Genomic DNA, 24,154 nt, shown 5'->3' on the forward strand with positions numbered 1-24,154 from the left:
GCCCTGGGGATGGATTGGTACCAGTGCCCCCTAGAGGGGAAAGGCCGCGAGTCCCATTCCCCAGCCCCTGAGCCAGCCAGTCCCCGCCCTGGGCTGGATTGGAGCTGACGTTGTCTAGAAGGGAAAGGTCCTGTATCCCAGTGGCTTCTTTTCCCAGCTCTGGGAGGGCAGTGGGGTCCCAGAACAAGGGTGACTGGGACTCTTCCATTGAGTTACCAGACTTACCACTGAGAGGTGTCATCTCAAGCAAATCTCTTAAATTCTCCGTACTTGCAGTGAGTGGCCCAGTGAGAAGCGCCCTCACTTTGCAGCCAGGGCTGGGCCCAGTGCCCCAGCGTGGCACTAGGGGGCTCGGTGCTGCAGGGAGTGGGGTGGGGCCTCTCCCTTGGCAGTCGGGGCTGGCTCCAATGGCCCACTGTGGTAGAATGCGGGTTCCCAGTTTTGGTTGAATGTATTCCTGGAAGTTTCATCACAGCACTGGAGTCTGGGAGAGCAGCACCTCCGGGAATCTTTTCCAAGCTGATCCAGCTGAACATGGAGTCCATCAAAATCTCTGTCCACAGTCTGAAAATATTGACCTCTGTCCTCCAAACAAGAAGGCCAGACTGTGGAGTGGGGTGAAAGGGTGTTAAAGGGAATTGAGTCATGACAGCTGGGTTCCAGCACAAGGTCTGGGACGGAAATGGGGTGTAATGGTGTTGCCAGCACCCAGTGCCGAGAGGCTGAACGAGAGCTTGAGTTGGTTCGTTACCCGGTGTGCTACACCCAATAATCACAATGGGGTGGAGAAGCAGAAAAGTTTATTTGCAGCTGCAAAAAGGTACAGGGAGAATAAAATCTCAAATCCTGCACACAGAGCAGGAAGTTACACAGGCTTTTATACATCCTTTTTCCCAGCATACTTATCCAATAGCAAGCTGCCCCAAGTATCCATATAGCTAGCCAATCCAGTTCCCAGCTAGTTCCCTGGTTCTCTGTATCATTTGTTAAACTATACATAAAGCTGCTTTATTCAGCATTGTTCTTCCCTATCTCCCCTGTTTGGCCTTGCTTAGTTTCAGGCAGTCTGACTCTGCAACATATTGTTGCAGATTCTCAGCATAACTGCTGTGTGTGCCTCCAGGCGGGGGGGCCAAGGACACTTGGGCCTAGTATGCAGAGCTGCTGCGAGTGCCTCCAGGCAGGAGGGGGGGCCAAGGACACCGGGGCCTAGTGCGAGGGGGCTTCATCGACACTCGTGGTCTTCCATCCCCTCGAGTTACCTAGTGGCCATGCCCCAGTGTCCCCAACAACTCCCCCCTTTGAGAACACTCAACAACCTTGGCTCTGAGTTTTCTCACTTGGGCTACTTATTTCTTTACAATAGGACTTTGCCTAAGCACTTTGTGATAGCCCTGAAGAGAGTGACTTATTAACTTTTGCAAAAGGACCCTGACACATGATACTGCACAGCATAATACCAGTAATACAAGCAATACAGGAAAGAGAAGTTTCAATAACAGGCTAAATAAACCACCCAGCCAAGACAACAAACCCCAGCCTGAAAACAAGGTTTGCAACCAATTGCTCTCGGGGACAGTATAGGCAACCTGTGCTCCGGCTCGGGCATGGGCCTCAGCCTGTACCACCTTGTCATAGATCTCATAACTGCTATCATTTACATATACACAACATCGGGGCCCGACGAGGGCACAAACCCCTCCTTGGGATGCCAAGAGATAGTCCAAAGCCAGTCTGTTTTGGAGGGAAAACGTCCTGAGCTGCTGTACCTCTTTATTTAATGTTTTTACTGCTGACCGTAAATCACTAACTCTAAGGCCACTTTCTCAAGTACCATTTGCAGCCTTACAGTATAGCGGCCTATGCATGCCATGGCTGGCCCGGTAAACAGTGGCGCTATTCCCAGTACAGAGCACCCTACAAGCTTCTCAGTTGTGAGGGGATTCTTCATATTGCCCTCCAATGCCGTAGTCAGTCGCCGCAGGGTCTTTTCTCGTGACTCAACAGAGGTGTCTCGGGCATTTCTAATCTTTCCTTTGGGCAGTGTGGCAGTTATGGAAAGATGAGGAACTCCATGAGCTATATAACAGCTACCTGTCCAGTTGGCTGGCAGCACCTTGTAAGCCTTTCGGCCACATACAAAATAGTGACCCTGTAGGGCCCAGTAAGGACTGTTTCTTAAGGGGATTCCTGGGATATTTAAGGCTGCGTTGGCTGCTTTTTTAAACAATTTTTATGCCCCTACGGGGGCATCTTATTTTTTTTGATTGGGTACAAGTGGGGGCGTTTCTAATTGTGCCGTTCATATTACACTCGCCATAGGGACCACTACAAACCCACCATTGGCTTGCTACATTGGAGATATTAACTGGACGGCAAGTTATATTTCCAAACCTTTCTTTTGTGGTAAGAGTATTTGTAAGAGTTTCCCTAAAAGGGGAGGAACCATTACACCCACACTGCTGGCCTCCCCTTTTGGTCTTTATCCACTACCCATCAGCCCACTGTATAATAACACAGGAGCTTTTTCCCACAGGACGCCCATAGTAATCAGATTGGTTTCGGGTAAAACATAACACTCCCTCAGTGAGTACTGCAACTGAATACTCCTGTTCCTGATAGGTGGCTTGCTGTAAAAAGGTCTTGTTCCAGAACGGCGAGTCCGTTCTTTCCTGCTCTTTGGTGGTGGCTAATTCTGCTAGGGTAAAGGGCAGCATGTCAAGGGGCATTCCCGTTTTGGGGGATAGTGGAGTTGGAGCACATACCCAGCAATCAGTCTGGTTTGTTAAATTAGCAACATGGTGTGCAAGCAAAACAAAGGAGTTATGCTCCCGATATGCACAGTTTGGAAATACCAATACAGAGAATAACAATGTTACCCAATTAATTATGACCAGAGTCTTCCCAACCCAGGGTCTCCAGTACCTGGGTGGGCCCATTTTAGCATTAAGGTGCCCGCTATTTGTGTCTTTTAAACAGTAGTTTAGCCCGAGATCATCACTAGATGAGGAGTCAGCAGGTTGGACGGTCCACTGTTCTGCTGACGAGGGGGCGGGTACTGCCTTCAGACGAGAGTGATGGATCCAATTCTTGTGTCCCTCGATCTTTGCCGCTGTATGGGAGATCAGCAGGACGGTATAGGGTCCTTTCCACTTTTCCTGGAGAGGCTCGTCTTTCCAGGTGCGAACAAGTACAGAGTCACCAGGCTGTAAGGAGTGGATGGGAGTGTCCAAGGGGAGAGGCTGGGAATCCTTGGTATACCTGTGAAGAGACAAGAGAACAGCAGACAGGGAACACATATACTGTGACAAAAAGCCATTACCCAGCTCCCATTCCCCTGACAGAACCGGGGTGCCATTCATGGGCCATGCCCTTCCAAACATAATTTCAAAGGGACTGAGCCCTAATCTACCCTTTGGGAGAACGCGGATACGGAGTAGGACGAGGGGCAAAGCATCAGGCCATCGCAGTGAGGCTTCTTGGCACACTTTTGAGAGATGCCGTTTAAGAGTCTGATTGGTACGCTCCACTACACCACTGGCTTGCGGTCTCCAGGGCGTATGGAGTTTCCAGGGGATCTGTAAGGCATGTGAGATGCTTTGAATGATTTTTGACGTGAAGTGTGTCCCGTGGTCAGATTCCATCCACCGGGGGAGTCCAAAGCGAGGAACGATCTCCTTAACAAACTTGAGGGCCACTGTTCTGGCAGTGCAGTTACGGCATGGGAGGGCGTCTGGTCATCCGCTGAACCGATCCACTATAACAAGGAGATATTTGAACCCTTGGGTCCGGGGAAACTCAGTAAAGTCTATTTGCCACACTCGTCCGGGGCCCGGAGTGGGTTCCAGGGCAGCTGGTAGCACAGGATGTCCCGGTCGGGGGTTATTCTTTTGGCAGACTAAGCAGTCCGCTTGTACCTGGGCAGCCAGGGGTTGGAGTCCGGATGTGATAAAATATTTTCCCATTAGTTGGATAAGTGCTTCCCTGCCAGCATGAGCATGCAGCACACCAAAAGCATACTTTGAATCAGTAAAAATCTTGACCTGCTTTCCTTTTGACAGTTCAAGTGCACGGGTCAGGGCTATTAGTTCGGCCAGCTGGGCAGAGGTCCCAGCAGGCAAACCTTCAGCTTCCACAGTGTCATGGAGGGTCACAACAGCATAACCCGCCCTCCTTTGCCCACCTATTACAGTACTGCTACCATCAGTGTACCACTCATGATCTGCATTTGGGAGGGGTACATCCTTTAAATCCGGACGGCTGGAGTACTGGGCATCTATGATCTCTAAACAGTCATGTTTCTGTTCCTCTGTTTCTGGCAAGAGGGTGGCTGGGTTAAGGGAGGGGCAAGGCTGTAGGGTGACTTCAGAGTTCTCTAACAGCTTAGCCTGGTACCGAGCAATCCGAGCCTGGGTGAGCCAAAGCCCTCCCTTTGCAGCCAATAAGGCTCGGACCATATGGGGAGTATAGATTTGCATAACCCCTCCCAATGTTAGCTTCTCCGCTTCCTCAAGCAATAGGGCAGTAGCTGCGACCGCCCGTAAACATGCCGGCCAACCCTTTGCAACCTGATCCAATTGCTTAGAAAAATAAGCCACCGGACGTCTCCATGCTCCTAACAGCTGTGTAAGCACTCCTAGGGCCACCCCCCTTCGTTCATGTACATACAACTGAAACGGCTTAGAGAGATCCGGCAGGTCCAGAGCTGGGGCTTCCATTAATTTTCTTTTCAGGATTTTAAATGCCCTATCAGCCTCTGGGGTCCAATAGAAGGGGTCATGATCTGCTCCTTTTACACAGTCATACAGGGGTTTAGCCCACAGTCCAAACTCTGGGATCCATATCCTGCAAAAGCCTGCCATACCCAGAAATGCCCTGAGCCGCTTACAATTATTTGGAGAGGAACTTGACAGATAGATTCCTTTCTTTTTTTTTTTCGCTTGAACGCTGACGCTCCCCTTGCCTTAGCTGTAACCTGATCCCTCTCCACCTCAGACAACAGGGTTCTCAGGGGGATATTACAGTCGTCTCAATCGGCTTGTGACTACTGAGGCACCCCTCAAAGACTGAAATAAACCTGCTTGCGTTCGTTGAGAATTCCCCAGCCTGTGTTTTAAAAGCTGTTAGGTCTATGGGATTTAATGGCACATGGGTGTAAACTTGCATAGTGGTAGCCTGACGTCCGTCTGCCCCGGGCGAGCCACAACAGTCTCGGTAAGCAAAGGATAGAGTCCCACCGAGGGGGCAATCTCTGTAACCCGAGGCATCCTACCCTTATACGGTGGGAGTGTGGGGGCCGAAGGGGACACCGGCTCTGCCATTACAGTGGAGGTGGGGGTCTGGGGACAAACATTAGCTACTACCAAACCAGTCGGAGTCAAATTACAACTTTGCAGAATTACAGCTCTGTTTTATTTCTTAAAGCCATAAACACTTGTGCATACAAATATTCATTCCATTTACCCATTCACTGACAAAACAAAACTAATTGGAGGATCGTGTTGTAATTAATTGACCCTCCTGGTGGCCACCACTCCTGGTCCCCTAGTTGATATTGAGGCCAGTCAACTGTACAGAATCGTTTTAATTGGCTCTTAGTCATTGGATCCGCACCAAATACCTTCCATTTTGCTAGAATGCACTCTAGGGGCGTACACCGTGCCCTAACCCCTGAGCTCTGTCCCTGTCCCATACCTACAGGGTAATTCTGGGCGTCCCCAGGTTCCAACAGAGCATATAATCCGGATTTTAAAAGGTTCCTACCTTATCCAAGGGACCAGTTCTTCACCGCCGTCCACAACAGCTTCTCCACTATATGAGTGCGTTGCACCGTTGTGCCCTCTGGGGTCGATCAAATCGCGTCTCCTACAAGGCCCAATAATATCCCATTAACAAGCATCACTCCTGCCCAGCAAAGGGCAGTGGTGGTCGGTCCATGAACTCTGATATAATGCAGAGAACATAACCCTTTAGTACTCACTCATTGCTGGGAGCCAGGAATAGAATCCAACAGTCCTGATTCCCACCTTGTCCTTCCTCCGCTCCCCACAGCCCCCGATCTAACCACTTGACCCCACTCCTCTCCCAAATGAAAAAGTGCCTCAAACATCACATGGAAAAATAGTTTGGGGAAAATTCTAGGAGCGGAGTGTGGTCTCGTGGTTAGCACAGCGGGGCTGGGAATCAGGACTCCTGGGTCGTGTCTCTGGCTCTGGGAGGGGAAAGCGGCTTGGGAGAAGGTAGTCGGGGAGTCGGTTAAGAACAGGCCTCACTCTAGTCTCTCCATCTCTTCCAGAAGGCTCCGGATTTCGTTTGTTACTTCTGTTATAACTGCTGTCCTGGGAACCGTGGCTTTGGGTTCTGCTGCTCCTCATGACCCCTTTTGCCGGTCACCCTGCGGGCGCCGTGATCCTCCCCAGCCCTGCCTGCGAGCAGATCCAAGCCAGCCTGGGGCCGAAACCGCCTGGCACCAAGCGACTGGGTTCGGGGAGGGCGGACGCTAACTCTCCTGCTCAACCCCAATAAAGTGTCTGCCTAGACGTAGAGTTTCTGTCTTTATTCCCACGTGCCATGTGCTTCTCTCCCATTCCCTGTGAGTTTGTCTCCCACCCCGCCCCCTACACCAGAGTGCCCCCTAGCAGCGCAGTGGGGCATTGGAGCCAGCCTGACTGCCAGGGGAGATCCTCCACCCTACCCCACCCCTGCAGCACAGTGCCCCCTAGTGCCACACTGGTGTAGTGGGTCAGCACTGATGGCAAAGTGAGGGCCCCTCTCAGAGGGCCACTGACTGCAAGTAAGAGAGAGCTTAAGACATTTTCTTGAGATGACGCCTCTCAATGGTAATTCTGGTAACACAGTAGAAAAGTGCCAGTCACCCTTGTTCTATGCCCTAGACCCCACTCCCCTCCCAGAGCCGGGGAGAGAACCCAGGAGTCCTGACTCCCAGCCCCCTCTTCCCTCCGCTCTAACCCACTACACCCCACTGCTTCTCACTAAAAGGATTGCAGAAGAGACGCTGCTTCGTCCCAGCTTTGACTCCCTGTAATGATCAATAACGGGCATCAATATCACCTCCCGGGCTGAGCAGTACAACCCCCCCGCAGGAACGCAGCCCTCTGCTGGCAGCCCTGGACGCCCCAGCCGCCTGCAAGGCCACATCACCCCCTGGTGGTCAAGAGCATTCGTGCAGCCTGATCACTTTCACCGGCAGCCAGTTTTCCTGGCGACTCACAGCTTAACACGCAAAGATCCTGAAATCACAAAATTCCCCTGTCATAAAATCATAGAATATCAGGGTTGGAAGTGACCTCAGGAGGTATCTAGTCCAACCCCTGCTCAAAGCAGGACCAACCCCAACTAAATCATCCCAGCCAGGGCTTTGTCAAGCCTGACCTTAAAAACCTCTAAGGATGGAGATGCAACAACCTCCCTAGGTAACCCATTCCAGTGCTTCACCACCCTCCGAGTGAAATAGTGTTTCCTAATATCCTGTCCCCTAGAAGCGAGCAGCCCTGTGTCCCATTCCCTGAGGCAGCCAGGCCCCTGCTCCCTCCTTTGCCTTTGGGGTCTGATGCTCTTTGACATTTCCCCAGCAGCTTTCGAAGGGACCCGGGTGGCCGCGGGGGCAGGAGTCTCTTACCAGGCGGTCCCACGCCCGGGCTGAGCGCCCCCAGCAGGGCTATCGACAGGAGGTTGAGGCTAATGATCAGGGACGGGGGCTCCTGGCTCTGCGGCTCCGGAAGGGGAAAGCTGGGGGCAGGTGGATGCTCCCTCAGTGCCAGTGGGGAGCGATGAAGGAGTTGCTCTGCTCCTTGGGGCGATCCTGGGTAGGGACAGGGACTGGGAACACGCAGCCCCCCCTGCTCTCGGGGCAGGGAAGGAGAAAACCAGCAGGATGCGACCTGCCCCCTCGCTGGTCCCAGGCCCAGCCCCTGCGGGCACCTCGGCCCGGCTTCGCTCTAGGTCCCTATGTTGTGAACGGGACAGTTAGCTGCAGAAACAGCCTTTGGCCGGCTACAATTATCCCTTCCCTGGGAAGCTGCCTGTGCTCAGCACCAGCTCGGGTGGGGACGGCTCTCCAAGCAGGGAGCCACCCCTCCAGCGCAAAGCGGAGATCTGCCCGGACCCGGAGTGTCTCCTGTTCGTGTTGCGGTGAACCAGTGGGATGTTCGGACACAAAGACCTTGAGAACTGGAAATTCTCAGCTTCAAACCGGGAATCAGATCCCGTCGGGTCTACAGAACAAATGCTGCTCATCCCCCGGGAGTGTCGTCTAGGCCCGGTCTGGAGTGGGTAACCGCGAAATCCCAGGGCTGGGCAAGCATGGGGCTGTGGGTGAGGAGTGAGGGGCTCCAGCAGAGCTGGTGGGAGTGGGGAGCACAGGGGAGCCCCATGCCATACGTCTCTACTTTGAAGCCTGTCAGAGACCTCACAGGATCTGATCAGCCCCTGCCGTAGACAGCACAGCAGGGTAGGGGGCGTGTGGGCTCGGCCATGCAAATCGGAGTCCTTCCTTAGAGGGGACATGCAGGCCCCCAGCTCTGCGGCTCTTCCAAGCACTGAAAATCCCGGACACTGTAACAAGACGGGGTCACACCACGAGTAGGGCTTCCCCGGCTCTTTCTAGGCCAGCACACAAGGGGTCCTAAAGCCAGGGATAGAGTCGAGAACCCAGAAGTCCTGACTCCCAGCCCCACCCCTCCTAGATCCCACTCCCCTCCCAGAGCTGAGGCTAGTGCAGACTCCCAGCCCCTCCCCGGCACCCCCGTTTGGGGCATTTCCAGATTTGCAGCCTCACAGCAGGGATCTTGGCCTTTTACTGGAACATGCCTGGTTAACGATTAACCCCTGAACCCACCTGGGAGCCAGGCATGGGCCAGGGGCTGGATCTTTGCTCTCTGCCCTTCACCCGCTCCCCGCAGGGTGTCTGAAAAGTGGGGCGACCTGGCCTTTGAATTTAGGAGTGTTTAAGGATCTGGGCCATTTTTAATCCAAAGCTAAAGGGGCAAATTCTCCTCCCCCTCCTTCCCCAGACTGTGCTGACATGGGAATGGGGAGCACACATTAAGACCCTCCACGGTCTGCCCTTCTTGTCTGCAGGACACAGGGCAACATTTTCAGAGGTTTGTGGCAGTTTTTGACGGACTCCACGTTCAGCTGGATCAGCTTGGAAAAGATTCCCGGAGGTGCTGCTCTCCCAGACTCCAGTGCTGTGGGGACTTGTCATTAGTTATATTACAGAGGTGCACGGATAGACCCCAACAGATCAGGGCCCCACTGGGCCGGGCGCTGCCCAGATACAGCCAGAGACAGTTGGTCTTTCAGACAGGTCTCCTCGCAGGGGCTGCATCCCATCGGGCCGGCAGAGCAAAGGCGGCTCATCCCCCGGCAGTGTAGTCTCGGTTCCGGTTAGAGCAGCCGACGGCGAGATCCCCCCAGGGAGGTGGCGGCTCAGAGACGGCTGCAGTCAGGGAAGGGGCAGGTGCAGCCGGCCCTGGTCTGGCCCCGTCCTCTCCCCTGCCCCCGTCTCATGGTCCAGTGAAGGGGCTGTGCTGAGCTCGCTATCTCGGAGCCAATCTAGGCCGTCCAGGCAGCGACAGCTCGGCTCGGACTCTGGCTAATGAACAGCCCCAGCCCGCAGCCCCGCAGTGCGATTCCCCGGCCCCGTCGGCCTGGAGCTCGGCCCCAGACTGACACAGTTATTGAAATGCTGAGCAGGGTATTCACCTGCAGGGCAGGGACTGTCTCTCGCTGTGTCTGGGCAGCACCTGGCCCGAAGGAACCCTGATCTGTTGGGGTCTATTCGTGCACCTCTGTAATATAACTAATGACAAGTCCCCACAGCACTGGAATCTGGGAGAGCAGCACCTCTGGGAATCTTTTCCAAGCTGATCCAGATGAACGCGGAGTCCGTCAAAATCTCTGGCCAAAGTCTTAAAATATTGGCCTATGTCCTCCAAACAAGAAGGCCAGACTGTGGAGTGGGGTGGAAGGCTGTTAAAGGGAATTGAGTCAGGACACCTGGGTTCCATCACCAGGTCTGGGAGGGAAGAGGGGTGTAGTAGATCAGAGCAGGGGGATTGGGAGCCAGGACTCCTGGGTTCTCTTGGGTTCCCCACGCTCCAGGATGTCTCCTGGAATTGAATATTAAGCTTTAATGAAAGATGATGTCATGTGATGAAACCTCCAGGAATACGTCCAACCAAAATTGGCAACCCTCGTTCTACCCCACTTAGGGGGGGTCGAGCAGGTCAGAGCAGTGGGCTGAGAATCAGGACTGACTGGCAGAGGGTGTTGTCACCTGGTTAGAGATGGAAGCATTCTGGTAAAAACTGCCCATATTTTGGAACCACAAGAGTCTTTTCCCAAAAGGACGTGGATCGTAGGTAAACAGCTATTCATCCAGCCCCGTCCTGACTGGAATCTCCCCTCCCCTGCCGATCACTAACTCCACTGGCCAAGAGGGCTCTGAGCTAGTGAATAAAGGCCCCTGTAGCTCCCAGCTCCACTCGGCTACTCACAGAGAAGATCCAAGCCCGAGAGAAGATGAGAGTCCAGATGCTGGCTGTCCTGCTCCTGTTCGTGTCCCTCTTTTGCGCCGAGGGAATCCATGGAATGTCCCTGGCTGGGGTGAGTGGGGGACCCTGTACCATTCCTGGTGTGCCAGGTGCTGCCCAGACACACAGCGAGAGGCTGACCCTGCCCCAAAGAGATTCCAATGCAGTAAAGGGTGGGAGGGGAAACTGAGGCACTGCCTGGGGAAGTGCGTTGCTCCTGGACACAGAGCAAATCAGCAGCAGAGCTGGGAATGAAATTCAGTAGTCCTGCCTCTCAGAGCCGCCGGCCCGCGTTGCTCCAGTGCAGTGGATTTCCCTCCCCTCCCAAAGCCGGGGATACCACCCAGGAGTCCTGACTTCCAGCGCCCCTGCTCTGACCCCTAGACCCCGCTCCACTGCCAGAGCTGGGGACAGAGCCCAGCAGTCCACTCGGGACGTGTTTTAGAGACGGGCATTAGATTCCCCATGATCCCTCCGGAGCCACCACTGCTGGTGAAAGAAACACGTGGAGCACAAGTGACTCCCTGCTCTCCCGCTCTGTCAGGGCTCGGAGTCCCAGACGAGGCGAGTCCAAGGAGATGGTGAAGAGAGAAGCGGTGAGTAGCGGGAGGTGGCTTCGCTTGCGTCACTGCTGGGACTGATGGGGGAAGGGGAGGGGCATGCTGGGTGCCATGGGCTAACTCCAATAAAATCCTGTGGCAGGTGGTTGATCAGATAAATGCCTGATATATCCAATAGGTTGACTGCATTAATATCCAGTTGTAGGGAGCCCCACAGGCTAACTCCAGGAAAGCCTGTGGTAGGGAGTCCCATGGGTTAACCCCAACATATCCCGTGGCAATGAGTACCACGGTTTAATACCAATACTATTGCATGGGTTAACCCCAATAATATCTCATGGCAGATTCCTACCAACAAGCCTCTCTCCTGCCCAGCAGAGGGCAGCGGTGGTCAGTCCATGAACTCTGACATCCTGTATGTAGAGAACTTTATAACCCTTTAGTCTTCACTCATTGCTGGGAGTCAAGAATAGAACCCAGGTGTCCTGATTCCCAGCCTTGTTCTTCCTCTGCTTCCCACCCCCTCCCCCCCCGATCTAACCACTAGACCCCACTCCCCTCCCAGAAGCCTTTTAAAATTTAAATTCTTCTGTACAGATCAAAAAGTGTCTCCAACACCACATTGGAATAACAGGTTGGGGAAAAGATGGGAAGGGACAGCGAGCCAGCACTCCTGGATTGTGTCCCCCAGCTCTGGGAGGGGTGTGGGGCCTGGTGATTAGCACAGGGAGGCTGGCAGTCAGGGTTGTGTCCCCCAGCTCTGGGAGGGGAAAGCGGCTTGAGAGAAGGTAATCGGGGTGTCGGTTAAGGGCGGGCCTCACTCTAGTCTCTCCATCTCTTCCAAAAGGCTCAGAGTTTCGCTGGCTGTCACTTCTGCTGTTTCTGCTGTCCTGGGTGGCGAGGCTGTGGGATCTGCTGCGACTTCTGACCCCCTTTGTCCGTCACCCTGTGGGCACCATGAGGCTCCCTAGCCCTGCCTGGGTGCAGATCGAAGGCAGTCTGGGGCTGAATTTGTCTGGGTTTGGGGGGACACTAACCCTCCTGCTCAACCCCAATGAAGTGTCTGCCTAGACATGGAGTTTGTGTCTTTATTCTCACGTGCCATGTGCTTGTCGCCCATTCACTGTCGGGCTGTTCCCCACCCTGTTCCCTGCAGCACAGCACCCCCTAGTACCACACTGGGGCATCAGGGCCAGCCCTGACTGCAAAGTGAGGGCCCCCCTCACTGGACCACTGATTGCAGGTACAGAGAGCTTAAGACATTTGCTTGCGATGACGCTTCTCAATGGTAAGTCTGGTAACACAATGGAAAAGTCCCCATCACCCTTGTTCTATGCACTAGACCCCACTCCGCTCCCAGAACTGGGGAAAGAAGCCAGGAGTCGTGGCTCCCAGCTCCCCCACTACCCCGCTCTAACCCACTCCACCCCATTGCTTCCCAGTAAAAGTCCCTACTGTGCAAAAAGCACTGCTTCCTGCCCTAGCCACTCTGACTCCCTGCAATGATCAATAACCAGCATCACTATCACCTCCCAGTCTGACCAGTGCACCCCACCCCCAGGAACGCAGCCCTGTGCTGGCAGCCCTGGATGCCCCAGCTGCCTGCAATGCCACATCACCCCCTGCAGCCTTGTCACTTCCACCAGCAGCCAGATTTCCTGGCTACTCTGAGTTTAATGTATGAAGATCACAAAATGTTTCAGTTTAACAGAGATTATTCTTTCATAGTCTATCAGGGTTGGAAGGGACCTCAGGAGGTCATCTAGTCCAAACGATTGCTTAAAGCAGGACCAATCCCCAATTTTGCCCCAGATCCCTAAATTGCCCCCTCAAGGATTGAATTTACAACCCTGGGTTTAGCAGGCCAATGCTCAAACCACTGAGCTACCCCTCCCTCCTCAGCCAGGATTGGCAGAAATGTTGTCCCTAGACTCTGTTGGCCAGAAGGTGGGAATGGGCGATGGGATGGATCACTTGATGGCTCACCTGTTCTGTTCACTCCCTCTGGGACACCTAGCATTGGGCACTGTCGGCAGACAGGATACTGGGCTAGATGGACCTTTGGTCTGACCCAGTCCGGCCATTCTTGTTCTTGTTAAGATTTTACAAGTTGCACATCTCTTTATATGTCACTAAAATCCAGCCCACGAGTTTGTCCCGGTTCCCTAACTTCTTGTTCTGTTCTTTCCTTATCTTTGTTTTGGATACCAGCATTCCAGGTACTAGTCTGTGAAGATACTTCCTGAGCTTGTATGACTATCTCTTGATTTTGGCAAGTTTCCTATCTGCTTATGCCAAACGGCTTACTTCAGCAAAAACACAAGGAGTTATGGGATACGTAGCCTAAGGGAACAGTGTTATGGTATAGGCCAGTTTAGCCTGTATCCCTGTTACAATATTTGTGCTGAATGTTACTGCTACTTAATACATGCTAATATACATTGATGGTGCAGTGTGTGTGTGTATATATATATGCTAGCCAGCAGATATTAGTCAACAGATGGATGACCAGTGATTTTGGGGTCTCAGTTTGGGGTCCCAGAGGGGTCTGATTTTCAGAGGCAGGGGGCTCAGCACTTCCTGAAAATTAAAGTGTCCCAAGTAGGGCCTTAAAAATCTCTACTCACTTCTGCAAATCTTCAGCCCTTTGCTCACGTCTCATTGTCTCCCAAATGCTCTAACTCCTGGTTTTCCTAACAAAATATGGCACAGGGGCAAGCAGGCCTTTGCCAGCAGGTAAGTACTAAACGCTGCTTTCTTTGGGAGTAACTTCACTTTACAGGCTAGATCCCAGCTGCTGTCAATGGGCCGTAGCTCCATTGGAGTCCATGGGACCAGACCCCAGCTGGGATCAATCGGCCGTAGCTCCATTGGTGTCTATGGGGCCAGATTCCAGGCGGGGTCAATTTTCCATAGGTCAATTGGAGTCAATGGGCCAGATGCTCACTGAAGACTAGTACAGATGTTTCCATCTCAGCCCATCAAAAAGGCAGCAGCTGCTGGGCAGACAGAAACCTCTCATGAGTCAACAATTGAAAAGTGCTTAGTGATTTTGAATCCCTCGTGTTTGGGGGTACGGCTTTGAAAACCTTCGAGGACCCTGTTTTCAGAAAGCGCCGAGCACTTGCCTTCTGAAAATCAGGGCTCTTCCAGATGTCTACAGCTGCACTCCCAGCAACTGAGGCCCCCAAAAACATTTGTCGCTATATCTTGGCCCACAATCCTGATTTGCCCTGCAGCCGTGCCCAGATGTCCCCAGTGCGGCCCAGACATGGACACAAGGGAGACTGGGGCTCATTGTGCCAGGCACTGCATAGGCACACAGTGAAAGTCAACCTCTGCCCCGTCTGCATTCAGGAGCCCGTAGTGCAGGCCATGTACACACTGATCTTCTCCCCTCACTGACCCACCTCGCCCCCGAATTCTGTCTGTTTCTGCTCGCCTGTTACTCCCTGTTCTCTCCCCTCCGCTTTCTGTGCTCATGGGCCCCAGTTCTTCCGACCCCACCTCCTGCCTTCCTGCACCTCCAAAACACCGCAGAACAGTCGCCACTGAGAACCGGGACTTCATCTTCATTGCACGAGGAGCTCTCCAATTTTAGGACTATCCCACAAAATTTGGAACTAATGCCATCAATAGGGCTAGAGGAGTCCCATTTCCTCTCAGGGTGGCTGGGTGGAGGGGTCCATCTGACAGGGAAGAGCGCACAGAACGACACCCTCTAGCAGCTGGATTCCAGCTGTGACTGCCAGGGGATCCCCAGTGGGGTTACACAGACAGCCAGGTAATCAGAGCGCAAGGGACATCTCAGCTGGAGTCTCTAGGGCCGAATCCCCATGCCCCTAATATCCGCTGCCTCTTGTCCGCTCTGACTCCCCTGGTCCATTGCCTGGCCTGGCAATAAGGGGTTGGGATAGGTCAGTGCTGGGAAATGCAGGTCTGGCTGGAAGGGGAAGCCGGGCAGTACTGAGGGAAATGGGTGGTGAGGGTTTCAGACACAAGGGGATTGGAGGCCACTCTATGAACCTGGGAGATACGTTCCCAGCAGGCTCCGCTGTAAGCCCCTGGGGAGGGGGGTTCTTCCTGGGCACAGGGAGGAGAATAGACGTAAGGTGCCGGAGAGCAAGTGGGGGCGGGGGGGGTGGAGGGAGAAGGGAAGTAGAGTGGTCTATATAAGACAAAGCCCCTAATGTCAGGACGGTCCCAATATCAGGCCGTCTGGTCACCCTTAATGGAGAGAAAAAAACACCCATTATTTCTTGCAGGGCGGACAACAAAACCCAGGAGCCCCGGTGAGTTATGGGCTGGATGTTATTTAGTATCACCTGAGGGCCCCCCAGGCAGGGAGATGAGATCCGAACCAAGCGCCCCAGTGTAGCGATGGGAGTCCCGTGTCTCTCATGCTGGGTGGGCAGAGGGGTCCATCTACCAGGGAAGAGCCCACCCAGTGTCCTGCTCTGCCAGCGGGATTCCAGCGGTGACTGCAAGGGGCTCCCCAGTGGGGTAACACGGGCAGTCCCGGTGATCAGCGCACAAGGGGCATCTCAGCTGCCGGTTCCCTGCAGAGTCAGGGCTTCACAGCTGGGACTCCAGGCCCCTTCCCAGCTGGCTCCTCCTACCCCCCACTCTGTATGAAGGGGCCAGTGGAGACTCTGCCCCACCTCGTGTCTGGCTCGGCCCAGGCCAGCGCCCTCTCTGTGCGAGGACCCAACGCGGGAAGGGAAACCCCCGGAGAAGGGATGTTTCCAGGTCAGGGTCCCCTGCTGGATCTGATGTCCCCATGACGGAGGGGAGAGAATGGGGACCAGCACGTTAACCTCTGGTTCTTTCTTACAGCCTGGTTTTGGTTTGAACCTGGGGCTGGTGAGTGTCTGCTTATTTGTTTGTATTATGGCAGCTCCTAGAGGACAGGGACCGTTGCACTAGGCTGCGGTATAAGGATGGCTCCCGCCCCCAAACCTCTGTCAAAAGATTTGTCTTCCCTGTGGCACCTCCTGCTGGCCGAGCCTGGCCCTGCAGGTGCCCCCTGCCACAGTTTCCTCCTTGAGGTGTAACCACGGGAACAGCTCATCCTGTCCCGTCAATGCCAGACAGACTTTGGGGAGGCTGAAAAGCTGGACAGATCTTACTCATCCACGCTTTGGCAGCTCCTGTCTGTAGAAAATGGGTCAGATGCTGGCTCAGCTTCCCCTGCCTGTGGCTCTGTTTTCCTGGCCATCTGCCGGAGACGAGAGATGCTGTTATTTTTGGTTATGTTCATCCGATAAAGCCAGCAGATTTCAGTGACATTTGGCCACATCCCGGGCGATAAGTGTTTTCAGAAGACTCTGAGTCCGATGGAATCTCTAGGGCTGAGTCTCAATGACCCGACTACCCGCTGCCTCTTGTCTGTTCTGTCTTCCATCGCCTGTTCTTTGCCCCGCAAGGTCACTGCTATGAAGTGTAGTTACAGCCAGAAGGGGGAAAATCAGGGCTGGGAGGAAATTCTTGGTGTGGGGCTTTGACACGATGGAATTGACACTCAATGTGAGAACCTCGGGAGATACATTTCCAGCAGGCCCCCCAGTCAGCCCTTAGCACTGTGTTGGGTCTCATCCTGGACACGAGAGAGGAGGACTGAAGAGAAATAACCAGCAATTATTTCTTGCAGGGCCAATAAGAAAACCCAGGCGTCCAGGTGAGTTATGGGCTGGATGTTATTTAACATCATCTGAGTGTGTCCTAGGCAGAGAGGTGAGATCAGAACCAAGAGCCCCAGTGTGATGATGGGAGTCCCATTGCGTCTCATGGTGGGTGAGCAGAGGGATCCATCTAACTGGGTCCCCTGCTAGTTCAGGTATCCCCATGACAGAGGGGAGAAAATAGGGACTGGTATGTTAACCTCTGGCTCTTTTTTACAGGATCCTTTTAAGATGGGCATCAACGTGGTAGAGACTCCAGCAATCCTAAAACCATGAGATTGCTGGAGTCTCTAGGGCCGAATCCTCACGTCCCAAATATCTGTTGCTTCTTGTCTGTTCTGACTCCTCTGTTCTATTGCTTTGCCCAGCAATAAGGAACCAGGGCAAGGTTGCTGCAGAAGGTATGGCTAGACTGGAAAACCAATGCAGCAGGGGCGGGGGGAGGACAAGGAACAAGATTGGGGAGGGTCTCAGCCATACTGGGGAAGGAGGACAGTATAGGAACGTGGGGGAGATATCCCCCCAGCCCCTAGCACTGTGCTGGGTTCTCTCCTGCTGGACAAAAATTCCAAGTGAAGAGAAATAACCTCCAATTATTTCTTGCAGGACAAAGAACAAAACCCATCAGGCCAGATGAGTTATGGGCAGGATCTTATTTTGTGTGTCATCTATGGGCTTTTAAACCTAGCAGAGTAAGAACCAATGGCTAGAAGTTAAAGCCAGGAAAATTCAAATAAGAAATAAGGCCCAAATTTTTAATAGTGATGGTGATTAACCATTGGAACAATCTCCTCAGGGAAGTGGTGGATTCTCTCTTTCCTGATGTCTTCAAATCCAGACTCGATGTCTTAGTCAAACTCAAGTAGTGAGATCACTAGCAGGGCCACTGGGTGAATTTCTCTGGCCTGTGTTTTACTGGAGGTCAGACTAGATCTGGGGTTCTCAAACTGGAGGTCGGGACCCCACAGGGGGTTGCAAGGTTATTGCATGGGAGGTCGCAAGCTGTCAGCCTCCACCCTAAACCCGGCTTTGCCTCCAGCATTTATAATGGTTGTAAATATATAAAAATGTGTTTTTAATTTTTAAGTGGGGTCCCACACTCAGAGGCTTGCTATGTGAAAGGGGTCACCAGTACAAAAGTTTGAGAACCACCAGATTAGATGATCATAATGGTCCCCTGTAGCCTTAACATCTAGGACTCTATGAAACGTGCCCTGTACTTCACACTCGATGAGCCTGTAGGAGCCTCGGTTAACGGATGCGAGTCTTCTAGCTGAGGCAGTAGCCACTCCTGCTCCGAGACTCAGCGGTCCCCTGTTGGATTCCTGCTGATCACCCACCCAGGGGCATGGCATTACAAGGCTGCCCCGAATTTACTCTGGAAAGAGAGCGTCCACATGGTGCATTATACCAGTATAACTATATTGGTTTAAATTCACACTTTAGCTTATAGTGGGAAAACTTCCCAGTGTAGACAAGGCCTTAAACTGTAAGATTTTGGGGGCAGGGGCCATCCCTTATGTGGATGGGCCCTGAACCAGGAGTGGACCCCTATCCATGCTATTCTCATACCACTGCTAATAAAACCAATAGGGTTCATCTTGGAGAAAGCTATAAAATTGTTTACAAGGATTTTATGTCCTATCTAGCCGTTTGTCCCTTTGTCCCTGTCTGGCGCATGTAGAGAGATTTATGAGTCTGTCATTAGCTGTAAACTAACAGGCCATGGATGTTGTGTGTGTTATGAAACATCGTGGGCTGCACAGATCCTGGTGTAAATCAGGAGGGCTGCTCCCCAAAATCTCTCCTCTCCCTCCTATTATGCTGATGCCCATGTCCCATCATTAAGAAGGCTTGCAAGAATGTCCTCTATTCCACAAGGGAGAGGGGTAGCTACAGAGACACTGATACCCTGTTAACTGGGAGGAGCTAGATGTGAAATCCCTGCACTAAGGATTTTTTGCAGCTTATTATATGGCTTATTTGCTGGTATCTTGGTTACCGGGTATAAGGACCTTCATGAGGAATACCAGGTAATAAAGGGCTTTTAAATCTAGCAGAGTAAGAACCAATAGTTAGAAGTTAAAGCCAGGCAAATTCAAATAAGAAATAAGGCCCAAATTTTTAACAGTGATGGTGATTAACCATTGGAACAATCTCCCCAGGGACATGGTGGATTTTCTCGCTCCTAATGTCTTCAAATCCAGACTTGTGCCTTAGTCAGACTCAAGTAGTGGGGCCACTGGGTGAATTTCTCCGGCCTGTGTTATACTGGAGGTCAGACTAGATGATCATAATGGTCCCCTATAGCCTTAATATCTAGGACTCTATGAAACGTGCCCTGTACTTCACACTTGTTTTCTTTCCCCTTCCAGCCGTAGAGGTTCAAACAGCAGGATGATCATTGAAATGTCAGCTGGGAACCTGGCTATGATGGTAAGAAGGAAGACCCATCTTCCACGCTCTCATCTCCTCAATCAAATGCTAACCGCAAATTGTGTAGTAACAAGTGCTGTGAGGGGCTGGGGCAGGAATGAAGTTCTGAGAGTTGATTTTGCTGCCTTTAATCAGCAAGCAGACAATGGGGACGTTCACTAATGTTTACACCAAGAACAGCAGAAGCTTCACAAGGAATGGAAATAAATCTCACCAGCAAACCATTTCTCTCCTCTCCATGTTCATTGGTGATAAATTTAATATTTTTCTTTGCATCACAATGGAATGTTGCACCATTTAAGATAGTGCCAATTCCTATTCAAGAGTGGTATGAAGGCTGGTCTGGGTTAAGGCATCAGGACTCAGGACTCCTGCTCTCAGTTGCTGGCTCTGCTACAGAATCTCTGTGTGACCTCATGCAAGTCACTTATCCTCTCAGCTCCCTCGCCTATAAAAGGGTGAGAATATCCCTTAGTTGGTCTGTTTAGAGTGTGAACTCTTTGGGGGCAAGGACAGTTTCCCTCTTTGTGTGTCTTGGCAGTGCCTGGCACGATAGGGCCCTGATCTCAGCTGATGCAGGGACTATCTCTCATGTGTCCATGCAGTGCCTGGCTGTCATGGAGTGGGGGGGGGGGTCAGGGCCCTGCACCCCCCTCCACTTCCTGCAATTCACCGTGACTCTCAGCCAGCCACTAAAACAGAAGGTTTATTAGACAACAGGAACATGGTCTAAAACAGAGCTTGTAGGTACAGAAAACAGAACCCTTCACTTAGGTCCATCTTGGGGGTAGGGAGCCCAGACCCAGATTTTGGGCCTCCCCCCGTCTCCCCAGCCAGCTCCAAACTGACACCCTCTCCAGCCCCCTCCTCTGGCCTTTGTCTCTTTCCCGGGCAAGGAGGCCACCTGATCTCTTTATTCTCCAACACCTTCAGTTGGCACCTTGCAGGGCAGGGGCCCAGGCCATCAATTGCCAGGAGACAGGGTGTCGGCCATTCTCTGTGCAGACACCATCACACCTGCCCTCTAGGGCTCTGCAACAATCACACCCCCTTATCCCCTCACCTAGATACTTAAGAAATGCATCGGGGAAACTGAGGCACCCACACAGTATTCAGAGAAAACATTAAGAACATTCCCACTTCATCACACTGGCACAACTGGGACCTGATTTCAGGTGGAGTCTCTAAGCATTACTGACATAAAAAACAGTGCTCATACTAATAACAGGGTGGGGCTTGGGGCTGTTAAAAAGTTAATATTGAAAGTTATAGAATAGTACGGGCTGCACATATTTATTAAGGGAAGCATAAAAGATAAGGAGCCCCACTACGCTATTGTGCCCCTATAGGCTTGGCTGCTGACAGATGTCAAGTACTGAGCCACCCCACCCTGTTAGAATTTTTCAAGGGAGTGGACAAATGTGAAAGGGAGGAGTCCAGAAGATATGATTTGTTTGGGCTCTCACAACTCCTGCGATAAAGCCCCGCACTACGGGATATTGAGGAGCCCGGTCTTTGGGTGAGAGGTACCCATGGATCAGTAGGAACAGGAATCAGCGTACGGGTAGATGGTCAGTTTTTAACACGGAAGGAGTTCAGCAGTGGGGGTTCCAGCTTATACCCCCGCTAAGGCAGTATGAACTAGTGGTTGGGGCAGGAGTAGGGACTCCAAGGTTCTACTATGGGAAGGGAGTGAAGTCTGATAGTTAGACCAGCCAAATGGGAATCAGGCAGGACCCCTGGGTTCTATCCACCGCTCTGGGTGGGCAGCGGGGCCTAGTGGGTTCCAGCACAAGGAGTAGCAACCAGGACTGTTGGGTTTTATTCCCAGCTCTGGGAGGGGAGTGGGGCCAGTGGCTAGATCAGCAGACTTGGGAGTCAGGACTCCTGGGTTTCATTCCAAGCTCTGCCACTGATTGAGTGTATGTCCTTGGCCCTCTCTCTAGGCACATCTGTAAAACAGGCTCCCCAAAGTGACCTGCTTTTGTAAAATGACAGGGATGAAATGCCCCATTTAAGACCTAAGTATCATTTGTAAGACCAGTCTGGAGGAGGGAGGAGTGGACAATGAGAAGGCACCACTTACCAACAATACACATTGGTTAGTTGGGTGTAAAGAAGATTGTGAGGCACTTCAGAAGGAGCTAACAAAGCTATGCGATTGGTCAAGAAGTGGTGGACTTTCCATCTCTCTAGAGAGCTGGTGGATTCTCTAGCATAGGGAAGTCTTTAAATCAAGACTGGGTCCCTTTCCGAACTATCTCAAACAGAACTTACCAGCTTGATGCAGGAATTATTGGGTGAGGTTCTCTGGCTTCTGTTATGCAGGAGGTCAGACTGGATGATCATAAGGGTCCTTTCTGGTGCTCAGATCTTGTTGTGCCAGGTGCTGCCCAGACACAGCGATAGATAGTCCCTGCCCCCACTGAGATCAGGGCCACGTTGCGTATGATATAAATCAGTGTCACTTCACTGGCATCAATGGGCCAGGTCTGCAACTGGTGTAAATTGACATTGCTCTGTTGGAGCGTATGGAGAGGCGTTGGTTTACACCCATTGAAGATCTGATCCAATCACCATACATAGCTGTCTTTTATAACATGCAAGGAGGGTTTGATCATTATTCTGTGTGGGATTTATTATATGGTGCAAAGGTCTTTGTGCCAACCCTAAACATTGGCATTACTCTCACCTTGTGTGAATTCCCAGATTAACTCACTGGGCCAGATACTCTATGACTGAAAGAGTGTCACGTGCTCTGGAATTATGCCAGCTCTGGATCTGACTTCCTTGACTCCACTGAAGCTGCTCTGATACACACCCACTGGAGAGCTGGCTCATTGATCTAGTCCACAGGCCATTGGCTTCACAGGCTGGAGAGCTATGTCCTACAGCTGGGTCTAGCACAGATCTGCTAGGTGACTTTGAGACGGGCTTGTCCACCCAGAGCCTGAGTGCATGACAAGCCAGCGTAAACATCTACAGCACTCTCGCTTGCTGGGCACACAGTGGCTGCGCGGACCCTGCTAGTGTGCTCTAAAACTTCTGCAGGGCACTTTGACATCCTGGTGTTTCCAATGTCCAAGTGCCCAGGGTAGCAGGGGCCACACAGCCACAGAATGACAGGCAAGATTGTGCTCTGCAGATTACCCCCCAGCTTGCTACGCACTAACTCCATGTGGATAAGCAATAAGTTATTACCCCACTCTGTCCCACTGTTTCCTCTCCAGCCCTTTGCCTACCATGTCTTTTGAGCCTGTAAGCTCTTACTTTGTGTGAAAGGCACATATTTACATCAGCCAGGAAGCTGGCCCTCGGAATTTAATAGAACCATGCCAAGGTGCGTCTGTGGGGCATCTTGCCTGAATTCAGCTTTCTTCACAGAATGGGTTTGATGCCCTGGTTCCAACCTACCACAGAAACTTAGGGGACAGATCCTCACCTGAGGCCAATTGGCATTGAGTCCAGTGGGGCTACACTGATTTACAGCAGCAGCTGCCAAGCTGGGCCCTACCACTCAACGGGCAAGTCCTTATGGTTTGTTAGACGCCCCTTGTGAGAAGTTTTATCGAAGTGCAGTCACCATCTGGCACCAGCCGTCCTTTATTAGCTGTTTCACTGACTTCTTGGGAGAACTGTCCCACAGAGCTTTCCTTACCCTGTTTACTGTTCCAGTTCTCTCATGACCCAGGAGTTGATAAGGTCTTTATCAAGATGACAGGCCAAATCCTGCCTGCAAATGACCACCCATAAAACCTACTGGACCAGATCCTCAGCGGGTGCAAATAGGTGTACATGTCAATAGAGCTAGGCCTGATTCACACCAGGTGGGGTATCACCCCACTGACCCCATTTGGACTGTGGCTGATTCTCACCAGCTGGGCTCTGACCTGTTTACTTTAAAGGTGCTACAGTCAACTTACACCAGCTGAAACCTGGCCTACTGACTCTAATGGAGTGACACTGATTTATGCCATCTGGGATCTGTCCCTACTGCCTAAAATGTAGCTATGCTGATTTGCACTCTCTGGCAATCTGGCTCTGTGATTTCCGTGCAAGTTGCTGGGGACCTGGTCTGGTATCGGTCCAAAAACAACAACTTCAGCCTATCGAAGATAAAAATTTAGAGTAAATATTTAACATCGCACCTTCCCTCCTGCTCTCTGAGTCAGCGCCACAGGCTTCCCTCAGATCTGTGGATTCAACTCGTTTGTGAAACAGCTAGGACAGTGGGGCCCCATCGCTCTGGACTGTGCATATCATAGGAGTAAGGGGCACTCCCGTCCCACCCTCAGCGAGGGAGACAGTGGGAATGCAGATGTCAGGCCATCCCAGGCGGGGCTATTTAGAAATTTTGCACCCAAGAAGTTTCTTTTTGACAAACCTGATTTCATCTACTTCAGTTTTTTCTATGGGCAAAGGTTGATTTCAGCAGAATTTTCCAATGGGAAGAAATACAACAAACAGAAATATAATTTCAAATCGACATTTTCATTTTTGAATCAAAATTTCATTTTCTTTCGAAATATGGATTCAAAATGAAAAATTCCATTTCAACCCATCAGAATGTTTCATTTCAACCCCAAATGTCAGAATTTTCCTTCTGATGCATCAGAGGAAGGTGGAAACCCACCTTCAAATTACAATTGTGCATCGAGGAAAAACATCCCTCCTGACCCCTGCAGGTGACTGGCTGTAGCCCTGAAGCATGGGACTAGATGACAGACATTATCAAATGCAGAGCAAAAAGTGTTATGAACATGTTGGACAATCCTACTGTCACTCAGGCAAAGGAAGGAAGGGGAGGAACACGGAGATTTATCCATTCACAGATTCCAAGGTCAAAAGGGACCTCTGTGACCATTCAGCTGGACCCTCACATTAACAGGCCACAAAATTTCTCCCAGAAGCAGGATTAAAG

General features: G+C 51.9%; 1 long non-coding RNA gene across 1 annotated transcript; it reads right to left on the minus strand.

Annotated features, from left to right (window-relative positions):
* Window positions 1-783: 783 nt before the first annotated feature.
* Window positions 784-5,955, minus strand: LOC142069974 (uncharacterized). The gene is made up of 2 exons (XR_012665933.1): window positions 5,764-5,955; window positions 784-3,261 (listed from the first exon to the last, which is right to left on the minus strand). It is a non-coding gene; the product is annotated as an uncharacterized LOC142069974 (long non-coding RNA).
* Between the last annotated feature and the right edge of the window lie 18,199 nt (window positions 5,956-24,154).

The sequence above is a fragment of the Caretta caretta genome, chromosome 24, assembly GCF_965140235.1.
Source record: "Caretta caretta isolate rCarCar2 chromosome 24, rCarCar1.hap1, whole genome shotgun sequence".
Taxonomy (NCBI): domain Eukaryota; kingdom Metazoa; phylum Chordata; order Testudines; family Cheloniidae; genus Caretta; species Caretta caretta.